The following is a 15,121-nucleotide window of genomic DNA, read 5'->3' on the forward strand; positions in this document are numbered from 1 at the left end:
ATCCACCTCCTCTAGCCACAACCTACCTGCCCATAGTTACCAACCAGTTAATCTTTATCAGGGGATTAATGTATCGATTAGGTTAAAAACTCTCATAATCCAATCATTTCACCCCTAAACCTTCTTGTGCTGTATACATTTGGGAAGGACACCTCATCTCTAAACCATATAGACAATGAGAGAGGAGGGGTGTCCTCTGAGGGCCTAGAAGATAGAGGCCTGGGTGCAGTGTCCTCTTTCCACTGGCAAGAGTGGGACCAATTTCACTTCCTCACTTGGCAAAGGAGTGCCCTCCTGCACCATGGAATTGGGCATGTATGCCGCCAACATTTTTTTCTACCATTGCTAGCCACGTTCCTGACATAATATGTGTCACCGGAGCACATCCTTTTCCTTGGGAGACATAGTATTCAAAGGTTAACAACACGTCCTGTCAAGAGAACAGGCACGAATCTTGGCACGACAAGGAGGCCTTGGCCTCTTGAATGGTCATACTTTAGGAACCCAGGGAAAACAGGAGGAAGCAAAAAGGCTACAGTTGAAGAGAACAGACCTTGTGACTTTCACAGAAGAATGTGTCTAAATGGAGCCAAGGGCGAGTTGAGCTTCACACACGTGGTTTCTACGGAAACTTTGAAAGCAAACAGAGCATCAATGGGCAAGGCACTCATGAAACGAAGTAGAAGGTCCCAAACCCTGGGACCAACACTTCCCCTTCCAGCAGAAGCTTTCCATTTCTACAGAACATTTCAAACCAGGGACTCCAGGCACAGCAGGCACCCAGAGAGGTGGAGGAAGTCCCCAGAGACCAGGCAAGAAGTGGATGCCTTGTGCTCTGAGCAATGCTGGGCCAAGGTGAGGTCATTTCTGAACATCCTCCAGGGCACCATCACCCCATTTACATCCCATAGCCACGTCTGCTAAGCCTGTTACCTTGCCTGTGCCTATGTGTCCCTCAGCAGATACTCTGGCTGCTTACAGTTAACTACTTGTGCAGATCTGGTTTTATAAAGTGAGTAAGACATGCTGTTCCTTCCAGTGCTCTCCTTTTGTTCTCCCCATCACAAAACAAAAAAAATCTTCAGGGCCCAGGCCCCAAACCTCCCAAAGTCAAGATTTCTGCAATACCCTTGCCTGGTTCAGGTTCCTTCGGATGGGTGGTCACTGTGTACTCAGCTCTGTGGGGATTCCTTGCATTCCCTCCCTCACCCACCTTTCCTGAGCCAGAGAAATCTCACTTTAACACATAACTTCCTGATCTTTGTGCTCACACAGGATTCCTGAGGTTCATGGCACACTGGCCACTCCCTCCCCTGCACAAACATGCCCATACACACGCAGCTCCAAATGACTATATTTAACCTTAAGGGTACAGTTATCTTTGCTCTCCAGCTAGTAAAAATGGATTATAATAGCACAGATTTGACAAATCTAAAGAAAGAATGGGGGTTGGGGGTGCAGATTGCCTCCTCATATCCTAGAAAAGATGAGAAGAGAAGCCAAGTTTGGCCAAGTATGTGCAAGTGTGGACCAAGAGGTAAGGCCTCACCAACAAACTTCAATGGCTTCTGGGGCCATATGGTCCAATGGCAAGACCTCCCTGAAGTGGAGATGAGTAGCAGAAATGGCCTTAGAATTATTACTAGTTCTGGAGCAAGACCAGCTATGGGGAAGAAATCTAGCTGTCCACCAACACCAGTTTCTCCCTTGCTCCAGTGATGGGCCCCTAGCTGGCGGACTTGGTCAGTGAAGCCTGTTTCCAGGCATCCCTATAGCTAGGCGAAGCTCTGTGCCTTGGTCCTCAACACAAGTCTAGAGGAAATGTCCCAATTTCAGCCTAGCCCCTAAAACCATACATATACACACTACAAAGTTCCCCCTCCCCAGGAACCTGGGACTGGACTTCAACCTCCAAATGAAGACACTATCCCAAGAAAGAGGTGGAAGGAAGTTTGAGTTCCTGAGTGACCATTTGGAAAAAAAGAAGCCCGTCAATCTGTCCTAGACCACTACATCAAGCAGAAATTAACTTCTGTATGAAATCACATATTGCAAGATCTCTTTGGGAGGGGGGACTAATCTTCTGTGACAGAACCTAATGTTTCCTGCATCCAACTTGCTCCTTCCACTTGTCTTTACAAGCTGAAGCAGAAGTGGCCACAGAGATGTCCTGCACTAGCTAGCTAGTGCTGAGTGGTCGGTTCATAATCTCTTCTACTCCACAAGGCATCTTATGAGCTAATTTTAGTACTCTACCTTTACTGGTGAGAGAATCAGTAAATGGAGCCAAGGGCTTTACACACATAGTTTCCACAGAAACTTTAAAAGCAAACAGAGCATCAGTGGGCAAGGCACTCATGAAATGGAGTAGAAGTTCCCATTGCTCAGGGGCCAAGGTAGGACAGGACATCAAGGTGGAAGAATGTGGAAGAGGAAAGCAGCTCAGGACATAGAACCAGGAAGCAGAGTGAGACACCTCTCCTTTTACCAAGGATAAAATATATACGCCAAAGGCAGGCCCCAATGACCCACCTCCGCCAGCCACACCCTACCTGCCTAGAGTTAACACCAGTTAATCCCTATCAGGGGATTAATGTATTAATTAGGTTAAAAACTTCACATAACCCAATCATTTTACCTTTAAACCTTCTTGTGTTGTACACATGAGCTTTGGGGGAGACACTTCACCTCTAAACCATACAGAAAATGAGAGAGGAGGGGTGTCCTCTAAGGGCCTAAAAGAGGACAGAAAACAGAGACTCATTAATGGTCACTGGTCAATTTTTATAATAAAAGTATGGATTATTTGACAAGTAAAATCTCAAACAGACTTGGATTGCATAAAATTGCATAGTAAAAAAAACATTAAAAATTCTAGTATTCTAATTTTTTCTATGTAACATTTTAATCATTAAATGCTTTGAAAATATAAAGAATTTTAAAATAAACATTTATGATTACCTTTGTTCTAGCAATTCCACTTTTAGCAAGTTAACCTATAAAAAAATACTCATGCAAATGTGGAAAGGTTATTATCAGTAATATGTTGCAAATACTTTTTCCAAGTTTCTCATTTCTTTTCAGTGGTCTTTCTATATATCAAATTTTAATTTTTAGACATTCAATGCAATCACACATTTTTCTTTTGTGAGTTCTTTGATCATTTTTTTGTGGTTAGAAAGACATTTTCTTTTCTTTTTTGCACAAAAGTATAAAAGATTATAATCTTTTCCCAGGATTATAAATGCATTCTAGCAAATTTTTCTCTGGGGATGTGGCTCAAGCAGTAGCACGCTCGCCTGGCATGTGTGCAGCCCGGGTTCGATCCTCAGCACCACATACAAAACAAAGATGTTGTGTCCGCCGAAAACTAGAAAATAAATATTAAAAAAAAAATTCTCTCTCTCTCTCTCTCTCTCTCTTTTAAAAAAAAAGAGTTCATGGTTTTATGTTTTGTAAACAAACCTGATCTATAAGGACTTACTATTTTCTTATAGAATTCTAATTTGTTTTACTTTTAAACAGGAAACTAACTGGCTCAAATTTATTTCTATCTTTTCTGCAAAGATTGAAAGATTTTTCTTTTGCTTCTCTTGTGCTTCTGCACAAATTAAGTTCCTTTCTGGACTCCAATCCTGCTCCATTGGTCTTTTTGGTACAACCCCTGATCATACTATTTTAATTATTATAAATTATAACATGACTTAACACCTGAAAGGCAAAAGGCATTTGGTAATTTTCTTTTCTAAAATATCACATTTGAATTAGATAAAACTTAGCATCGTTTCTGTAATTTCCTACAAAAATTTCCACAGTATTTTTATTTTTTGTCTTAAATTTAGAGATGAGGGAAGATTTATATATTTTTAAATGTTATAAATTCAATATTCTTATACAATTCCATAGCTTGTTTTATATGTTTAATGTTTCTTGTTTAATTTATTCCCAAGGGATCAATTTTCACTACTGTTGTGAATGATGTTTTTCCCCACTTAATGTTTTATAACTGTTTATTGTTTGAATATAAGAAAGTTGGTTGAATTTCTTCATCATTGGGTAGTTTATTTTATTTTCCAATCAACTATAATCTTCTAGGATACAATGAGAGAATACTACAAATCCAGAAAGTGATTATTAGATGTGGTAACAGTGAAATTCTTTATGAAAATATTAATTCATAGTAGTGAAATCTGTTTTATTTTGCAGCTTTATTTTACACTAAGTTTTTCTCAGCTAGAAACAGTTAGTTTTATTATAGAGCACAATGTCCATCTTCATAGCATAAATATAATATCAGTCTCTAGTGATGGAGTCATGTATATATCTTCTAAGGCTGAAGTTGTTTCAATATACCTTTGCACATTGAAATGTTGATGCTACAAAAAGTAGCATCCCAGGGCTGGGATGTAAAGTCCCAAAGCATTCATGCTTTTAAGAAAAATCTGAGAAAGTCTATATATATGGTCTATCATTAACAAAATAAAATAAATCATAATTCATTGTGGCCATTTTATAATATGTAGAAATTCTAGATGAGAGATGATATATTTATTTTTTATGCATCAATCATATTTTATAAGCCTAAAAAGGATAGCAAAATAATGTATTTAATATACTACCATTTGTGTACAAAGGAGGGACACATCCACATGTGTGTCTATATGCACAGATTATCTGCACAGTGATATCTAGAACCTGGCAGTAATGGTAACGTCCTGGGAGACCTTGAAGGAGACAGGTAAGTAGGAGACTTTTCACTATGTACTCTTTTTTTTTTTAAGAGAGAGAGAGAGAGAGGGAGAGAGAATTTTTTAATATTTATTTTTTAGTTTTTTTCGGCAGACACAACATCTTTGTTTGTATGTGGTGCTGAGGATCCAACCGGGGCCGAATGCATGCCAGGCGAGCGCGCTACCGCTTGAGCCACATCCCCAGCCCCAACTATGTACTCTTTTGTACTTTGAATTTTCTATCACATACAGATATGGGATTAATAATCTTCTAGGCCAAAAAAAAATATTGAGAATCAGTAATATCCAATGTTACCAATGATGTGGTATGAATGGAATGGGAATTTTTAAAATTTTCAAATGGGATATAAATTGGTACAATTACATTTGGCATGTCAGAGCCTTAAAAAACATTCTGGCCAGGTACAGTGGTACACACTTGTAATCCCAGCAATTTGGGAGACTGAAGCAAGAGGATTGCAAGCTCAAAGCCAGCCTCAACAACTTATCAAGACCCTGTTTCAAAATTTAAAAAATAAAAAAAAATAAAAAGGGCTGGGAATGCGGCTGAGTGATTAAGCACCCCTAGATTCAATCCCCAATACTGAAAAGAAAAAAACATCCTGATCTGCACCTCTGGCTGTTTCTGCAGGATGGCTCCTAAAATCAGAATTATTGTGTGAGGTTTGCAGAGTAACAGTCTCCCAAATAGTCCACCAGTCCTAATCCCTAGAGCCTGATATCATTTTATGTTACATGGCAAGGAAAAATTAGGCTGCAAGGAATGGTGGTGGCTAATCAGGTGACATTGAGGTAGGGAGATTGTCCTGGGATATCCAAATAGAGCCAATATAATTGCCAGGGTTCTTACAGGTAGAAGAAGAGGCAAGAGCGTCAAGATCAGAGTAATGCAGAGGACTCAACCAACCATTGCTGGCTTTGGAGATGGAAAGCAGCCATAGTAAGTCCAGCAACATGGGCAGCCTCAAGAAGCTGTAAAGGCAAGGAAATTCATGTTCTCCCAGGCCCTCAGCATGAATGCAGTCCTACCAACTTCTTGATTTTAGCCCTGTGAGAGCCATTAGTAGACTTCTATTCTCCTAAACAGTAAGGTAATAAATTAATGCAGCTTTAAGCCACCAATGAGGTAGTAATCTGTTACAGCAATAATTGAAAACTAATACACTGTATCAAAGAAGTGTTATCTATTCACATAAAGAATTCTAAGTGTCTAACAATAAGGGAATGGAAAATAAGTGATGCTATATGTATGTGAAGAAATATACAGTTAACACTTGATTTTAGAATTTGTAAAATGTCAAGAAAATATGTTGTAAAGAGCAGTTTATAATCTGGTATCTGTTTTTAATTATATATATATAATAATTATTTTAAATTTAACATATATATTTCCAGTCAGGGTTCTGCTGCAGAAATGAGGAACCAGGGAAATATAAGAATCAAATCCATGTAATATCATGAGAAAACTATAAGGGTGGGCTTTCAAGGGGCTGCCAGTTCATAGCTACCTCTGTCTGGATGGAAAAAGGGGAATGTCAGGTGGAGTCACTAGCCTGAGTCTATGCACTAAAAAGGCAGTGGAAATGAGATGGGCCCTTTTCTTCCCATGCCCTTTCTCACAGCCACTATACTCACTTGCATGGTATAAAGAATAGTTAAATCTAACAACCACATTTATCTCCCTCCATATTTGCAATATAATTAGAAGAAACCCCAGAAACGAACATCAAAGAATCCACCACCCCTTAAAGCAAAGCCTGGAGTTAGACTAACTGGATTTAAATCCATCTCCACCTCTTCCTAGTGTGGCCCTCTGGCAAGTCACCTTGCTCTGGGTGTCTGAGCACCTTCTCAGTAACAGGGAATAATATTAGTGCCTACCCCCAAGGGCTGCCTAAGGATGGAGAGGATGGAGGCCAGGCACTTAGGAGAGAGTCTCATAGGGCAAACAGCTCAATTACAGTAGCAATTGATTTCATAACACTTTCCTATATTTATCAAGTATTATTTACCACATACTAGTTTTCTATCACAAAAAGAAAAACTTTATTTTAGAACACTCCAGCTGGATGTTAACCTTTCCCCCCAAATAAAATAATCATAGTTGGATGAATAAAAAATTCAAATGTCAAGACTCATTGCCTTGCATCAGATTTTATCAGTTATATATATACTTCCTATTGATAAGAGAACTAATAAAGACATACAAGGTTTATTTAGAAATGGAAAGTTCAAAGGTCTTGAGTATTTTTACTCTCAATCCCATTAATTTTACATAAGCACCATCACCCTCAATTTGTTGCATAAAAATCACCCTATTTTTGTTGACAACAAATGTGTAAAATAGCACCCCAAAAGTTTTAGAGAGCAAAAGGGAGCATTTTTGATAATAAGAGGGGTGTAAGAGAGGATCAGTTCTCAATTTTGATTTACAGGTTGATACTTTTAAATATGGACATTTATAACTGATTCAATGCAAATGTCTCACCCTGTTGGTGATGGCTACTCAATTTCCAGCCTAGTGCCCTCATGAGCAGGATCTGGGTGTCCTTATCTTTCCCACTGGGCTGGAGATACCCGAAGAAACATGCTTGGTGTTGCTGGGGCACTTTCACACACAGGATGTGGTGCCACGGCCTCCCTTTAGGACAGGCAACTTTGGCTTCTGTTGACATGAGAATTCCAATCCAGTGCTCTCTTTTTTGTCTAATACTACATATGGCATCTACTCCCAAGTGACACAGAGAGTGATCAAGTTTATGGCAACCACCTTTTAAATCAGTTTTAAAACTTCCATAACTATGAGTCAGGTTTCACTTATTCCAAATCTTCAGCAAGTTTGTGGGTTGGAAACACATTTACCAGAAAAGGGTAGTCAGTAAACCCAGTCTTTCACTGAATTTTGGCATATTTTATGACTTGTTCATTTTCTACATCAAACAACTTTTTAGTCCCCAGAGAAAGAAAAACCATGCAAGTACATGACCTCCAAAGGACCTATGTATAAACCTCAATAGGAAGTGATTTTACTTTTATTCACAAATTCCATACACACAAATAAAGGAAGTAAGACCATTAATTTAGTCAGCAGTTAGAGATAAGGACCAGGCAGGAAATGACTTTTTATATGATGTCATCCAGGGCTGTGTCAGAGGAGACAGGCGGGGCATGTCCCTTGTCTGATTTCTTACAGATCTCTCCCAGCCCTCTGAATGAAAACATGGCATGGCCAGGGGCCAATTTAATTGTAAGTTACGTCAACATGAGTCGCTCCAGTGTGTGACTCTGATGTAGGCAGCATTCTGATATGGAAGGAAAGAAGGATTGAGAAAGGAATGAAGGGAGACAAGACAAGGAAGGAGGAAGGGAGAGAGGAAGAAGAAGAATCCTAGTAATTTAGTAAGATAAACTTCCACTTCAGAAGTTGGTGAATATTCCTAGGAATTTTATATTTATATATAGCTGAACAATCCTGTCCTTAGGTAATTTTTAATGTGGTCATTTTTACTTTAGAGAATATGTGGGGTGATATTGACAATGTAAATCACTTGGATCTCACTGGGTCCTCTTTAATTATCAGGCCTTAGGACACATGAGAACGGTAAATTGGGCTTAAATCCCAGTTTGTGTGCCTCTGAGAAAGTTACAAGGGTTATAAAGTCCTTTTCTCCTGTAAGATATGTCTCCTAATCTGGAGGGCCCGATGTAATCCCAACGGTTCTTCAGATGTGGACAAGAAGGACAAAGGAGTGTGACAGAGTGATTTCATGTGGAAAGGTCTCCATAAGACTTTGCTGGATTTCAAGATGGAAGGGAACCAGTAGCTAAGGAATGAAGGTGTCATCGTGAAGCTATTAAAAGGCAAGAAAATGAATCCTCCCCTACTATCTTCAAAGAGGAACGAAAGCCTACTTACACCCCTGATTTTTAGTTCAATGAAATCTATTTTGGATTTCTGACCTTCAGAACTGTAAGATATCAATTTGTGTTAAGTCACTGAGTTTGTGGTAATTTGTTCCAGCAAAAATAGGAAACTAATACAATGACAAAAATGTTCACTGCAGCATGTTTTTAACAAAGAACTTGTAAGAAACTCTATTAGTCCAAATACCTGAGGGGTACTTTATGAACAAAGTATCTGAAGATTGGGTGATCCCATCAGTTTAATCTGAGGGCCCTGTGGCGAATGGCATCACAAGGACAAGAACAAGTGTGGAAGAGATCACAGTGAGTCAGGAAGCCAGAGAGAGATTCAGGAACATGTTTACTTTCATGAGAATGAACTGGAGCCCCTCAAGAACTATGTTAATACCCTCCAAGGGTAGTGCCTCTAGTGACATAACCACCTTCTACAAGGCCCTAGCTCTAGAAGATTCCACCAACTCTCTACAACACCACACCGAGGACCAAGCCATATCCAAACCATAGCAGCCACCTACAAACCTACTAATGGGAACCTGATAAAATGGTGTTACCACTATAGATGCTGAAGACTTTAGGCTTTCACTCAAGAGAGAGCTGTTGGTGGTGACCTTTTTGCCTGGCTAGCATTTGCCATTCAAGGTAAACCAGGAGGCAGGGAAATGACAGCAAAGAAACTCACTGGGTTAATAGCTGTTCTCCTTGTAAATACACAGCACGTATAAAACAACAGTGAAACAGTATTTTTGAGTCACCTGATCTTGATTTCACTTTTATGATAAATATATAAATATTCCAGATACTGTACTAAACCCTGGAAAATAGAAAACAAAAAAGCCAAATGAACGGAGAGGTAAAGACATGGGCAAGGGAAATAAACAGTGTAACAGAAGTCAAGGCCGAGGAGAGATGGGGGCCATGGCAACAAAGGGACGGACACCTAACCAGACAGGGTGGGAAGGCAGAGCAGGGACAGCTGCCAGTGGGAGGTAATGCCTGAACCCAGTCCCAGAGGAGGAGCAGGATTCAGCCAGACAAAGAAGTTTTGGAAGGCCAAAGAGGCAGAGGAAACAGTCCACAAAAGGCCAGTTGGCAGGAGGTCCAATGTGGGTATCTGGGTGGGGTGGCATCTGAGAAGCCAGGAAACTCTAAAATGCTACATAATGGATTTGTACAGAATTACCTTTGTACAGTTCTCTGGCCCTTACTTTCCCCACCTTTGTAATAGGAGAACCATAAAATCTTTCCGGAGGGGATTAAGGGATCTTCTCAGTCTCGGGGCCAGAAAAGGACACTCAGCTTCAGAAGTTGCGGTCCTGTGTTCCTTCCTGAAGACCACTGCTGCTTCCAGAAAGATCCCTCTGCCCAGGGAGGCTGGGGCCACTTATGGGATTTTTAAGCCCCAAGGCATTAAAGAATGAAAAACATTTTGTGATACATTGTAATCATTCATATTGAACAAATCACTTCTGACACATCAACTCGAAATTCAACATATAATCATGCTATTCAAAGTGGATTACACACTCAGACTATTAATTCATTCATTACAGACCATGTGTTCTAGCAATAGAACAGAGAGTTAAATTTATATAATGAATGTTTTCTTCTTTCCATCCCTTCACTGACTCTCTGTGACTCTCTATAAGACCTCATTTAGAGAAAACCTTAGAGCACCATGTTAAATGAGAGTCTAAACAGTCGGCAGTGCTAGGCCCTATTTATATTTACTTGAAGAAAGAAAGTGAAATTGTACATCAGAATCATCTGGGGAGCTTTTAAAACATTTGGAAGTCTGGGCCCCACCTTCTAGCTACTGGGTCAGTTGGTCTAGAATGGAATTCAGGGATCATAATATTTTTAAAAGCTCTCTAGGTGATGCTAGTATAAAGTTAGGGTCCAGAATACTATAACCAAAAGTAGGAGAGACTGAGAAAATAATCCTTTAACATTTACCAGCTCATTTGCAGACATTTTTTTTAGAAGACAAACCATGGTAAAAATAGATGAATGAATAGCACAAAAGGTGCTAGGCAAGCCTCACCAAGGACAATCTTGTTGTAAAGAGAAGTCCTGGCAAGCTGGCAGATGCAAGAGCTCAATGGAGGCCCTACCAAAAAGTGCATCGATTCCTATGTTTGAACATTAGGGAGTGGGAAGGAATCCAGAAGAATTGTGAATGTTCCATTGAGATGTGCTGATTCAGTTTGAAAATGTCAAGTGGCAGCCTTCAGACCCGGAATTATGAGATCCCCAGTGTGGATGGCGAGGCAACCACTGGGCTTCAGCCCCTGCTTTGGAGATCCCAGAACTGAACAGAGGCAGCACCTAGGGCCACCAGGTGAACTTAACAGCACTGAGTGGCAAGGTCAGATGTGTGCACCCAGGAACTGACAACCTAGGTAGTTTTCTGTGTCTGACGGGCTAGTTAGGAATATTATATCTGGGGACTTATAAATAAAATAACTCTCTAAGAGCTAACTTATAAAATCAGTGCTTAACAGATCATATCTAAGGAGAATGAAAGACTTGAGTCAGGCAAAAATACTGCTAAACTACAAAGGAAGAAGTTCATCAAAAGGGGCAGCCGCTGTGGTGGAAGCACAGAATACACAGGAGGGGACTGTCCCTGTGCTTGCCAACTCCTTACTGGGGACACAGTGACCGGTCAAGGGACTCAACTCAACTGACCTCAGCTCCCACTATGCATGCCACCCTCATGTCCAGAAATGGTCAAAGAGCCTCTAAAATGGTCTTTCTGCTGCTGCCTTTGCCCACCCACTCAGAGCAGCCAAAAGGCTCCTGTCGTAAAACAAGGCAGATCATACTCTTCCCTGCTCTTAGCCTCTAGGGACTCCCCATCTCTCTCTGAAGGAAAGCCCACATCCTCCTTACAGGTCAAATGACCCAACCTGGTCTCTTCCCCACTCACCTGAGTAGGAGGACTCAGCTTCACAGCCCACAGGTTGAACCTGCTACTGATGTTCTAGAATGTTCTTCCAAGTTATTCACATGGCTCACTCTCAAATCTTTCTGGTCTTTATTTCAGGTTGGGATCCCTTGCCTAACCACCTCATTTAAAATTATGAATTCCCTCATCCCTCATTATTCAAACTCCCTCCCATCTTCCCTATTTTATTTTTCCCCACAGCACTGTCAATTGCTAAATATCATCTATCTTATTAATGTATTTATGTCTCCCCATATACATACACTAGATGCAAATTTTCATTTATTGAATGAAGGAAGAAACACATCAGCCCTGGGGTCCAGGATACCTCTACTGTGCTTGGGGGCTTCATCAAGAGGTTGAAACTAAATTACTCAAATATGTAATTGATGAGGATGGTTTGGTTCCCCACAGGATTTGTCCTCAGGAGAGAACAGCAGAAGTCTGGTCTTGTTGAAGGTGTCTGTACTGGAGAAGTACAAGAACCAGCATGGTGAGTGATTACTTTCTCATGGCATTTAAGACTTTAGACTTCTAAAGCTTTGATGGTGGCGAGTTCTCTAGTCCTGATCTCTTGGGGGATGCCTAGGCCACCCACTCAGAGGCCAGCCTTCCTCATTGACTTCTGGAGTCCATCTTTCAGTAGCACGTTGGCCCACGGGGATTTGACAGTCAAAAGACAGCCCTTCGCAAATAGCTCAGAAGGGCATGATGTGCAGTAACTTGTCACCAAGCCCAGGCACAAATTTGCATCCTGCAGGCTGGTGCGCAGAGGCAGCACCAGCTGAACAAAGCCGCACTGTGGCTGTTTGCTCCTCCTGTAGCCACCGACCCCGCCATTCTCCTGAAACTAGAACAGAGGTCTGTCTTTGTGAAAGACTGCCCTCATAGGCAGCAACTGACTGTGCGGGGTGATGCCAACGCGAGGGCTCGCATTTCTCCATTTTATTTCTTTTATAAAGTGCAATTTAGTATTATTCACAATAATAATACTGGTGAGTCAGAAAGGTCTTTCTGTCCTTGAAACTATCTTTCTGCTGTATTTATTGCTCTGTGCCTGGGTGCTGCTGGGACCACAAGGAAAGCGTAGATAGGGACGGACCTTGTCCTCAGGAAACACATCACCTCCCAATCATGCCGTGTCTGCCTTGTGTTCTCAAGTGAGCTGGAAAGTGCCTAAGAACACAAGCTGTGGAATCAGGTGACTGCACTGGAATTCCAGCTCCTTCTCTTTCTGGCTATGTGATAAGCCTCAGTTTCCTGTTTACAAAATGGCTTAGTAGCAGAGTTCTATAGATGAAGCAATGGGATTAATGGCAAGAAACAGAATTATATTTATAATAGATACTCCATATATAAGTGGTTAGAAAAAGAAATCGATATTAGCTCTGGATCTATAGGCAATAAGTTGCTAAATGCTATCATGAAAGTGACCGGAGTACAAAGAAGGGACAAGACACTGGGAAGAGAGGATTATGAGAAGCTTCCCAGGTCAGGGAGAAAGAGAAACATTTTGATTCAGAAGACATAAGAATAACCCGCATCATATAAAATAAGAGAGCATGTTCTGGTCATACCTGCCTTCACTGCCTACTTTACACATTCTCTTAAGTCACTTCCAATACCGTTGAGCTTCGACAAGGGGTGAATAGAGTGAAGACTGGTCTGGTAACTGTTTTGAGTCCACTGTTTTTGTGGCTTGTACAATTTACTTCCAGGTCTCAGAGCAGCTGGTGTAGAGCTATAGTTTCACCCACCTTTAGATATCCTTTTTTATTTTGTTAGTCTGTCAATTTCAAATTTTATCTTTAACTACTTTTTAAAGTAGCAAATACATTTCATCATTCAAATACAGAAGCTATAATACACATTGAAAAGTCTCCCTCCCACCCTGGCCCCCCCGTTTCCAGCCCCAGAAGCAAACAGTATTACCTTGTGACCAATTTTCTTGGCATTTACCTTCATAAGTAATCTACAATAAGCAAACAATTTGTTTTGTTCAAAGTGTAACATATGAAATATTGCTTTGCTTTTTTTAATTTAATTTTTTTCTTGGGAAATTCTTGTTGATATAGTTTTTCTCTTTTTAAATGAGTGATACTATAGTTTTAAATTGTTTAGATGACTATGAAATTTGTCATGAGAACACCTATCAGACTTAAATAACTTAAAGGGAAATTTCCTTCCTATAGACTTTAGAATTAGAACATTAAAAAGCACCATTTGGATTGATGGTGTGACTCAGTGAGTAGAGTGTATGCCTAGTAATTGTGAGTCCCTGGGTCTGATCCCCACCACCATACACACACACAGAGAAAGCACAATTTGTCACAAAAGCCCCTTTCCTTTGGAATTATAGGGTTTACTCTCCTCAAAGGCATTGTGGTTCTCACAAAGAACACATCGACTCCCAGACTTGACAATCCCACACAGTTAAACTTTACACTGAATATGTCATTAACACCTTGCTTCTCCAGTTGGCTTACAAGAGAATTCACAGGCAATTTAAAAAAAAAAAAAAGATTGAAAATAGATTCTGACACCAACAGATACACTGAAGCAGTATCAGTTTTAAATGGAATCTAATTTGCTAAATTTTAAACTGCACTTTATTCTTTTAGATTTTTCTTTCCAAGATAAGTATTTTCAAAAACAACTATAGGGCTGAGGTTGTGGCTCAGTAGAGCACTTGCCTAGCATGCATGAGGCACTGGGTTTGATCCCCAGCACCACATAAAAAAAAAACTAAATAAACAAAATAAAGCTATAAAAAGAAAAACAACAACAACAACAAAACAAAACCTCTACATTTTCTACAATGTTCAGGTTGAACGAAATGGAATCCACAAACTGATTGAACCTGGACTACACTAATATTTTATTCCATTCAAGGCATGGCTGCTCCAAAAGCCACTCAGAGGCAGTAAAATCAACTTCCCAGAGCAAATGCACGGACCATTTCAAAGAGCCTGCGTGTGGCATGAGGTCAGAGTTAACTACCAAACACTGAGCAGGCTTCCCTGCTTTGTCTTAGGTTTCAATATTGCAAACATTTAATATTTCTGAACATATGTTTTAACATTTAAGTTGTGAAAGAATAATTCAATAAAACTACTATTAACCTGGTGAATCAAAACAGAATTCTGAGCTGTCTTCAAATATTCTTGGTTAAAGTTATGGGCTGGCACTTAGCTCTTGAAGACCAAGGGGAGGTGTCTGAAAAGGATTGTCTCTGGAGAGCTGAGCCCATCCCTACCCCATCAGGAGGAGCTTGGTGAGTCTGAGAAGCAGAGGAGAATTCGTCTTCTGTGCAGGAGTCTGTGCTAGGATTCTAGTAGAAAGGAGCCTGGAATGAGGTTTGGTCTCATGGCCTGGAAAGCAGGCGGGAGTCTGGGCTGAAGCAGAAACCTCTGCTTGACAGGGACCCAAGTGGATTCCTTTATTTTCCATGCCAAAGCTGACATAATATACATAATATTCTTATTTAAATCCTTTGTCT

This window comes from Marmota marmota, unplaced genomic scaffold, assembly GCF_001458135.2.
Source record: "Marmota marmota marmota unplaced genomic scaffold, marMar, whole genome shotgun sequence".
Lineage (NCBI taxonomy): Eukaryota > Metazoa > Chordata > Mammalia > Rodentia > Sciuridae > Marmota > Marmota marmota.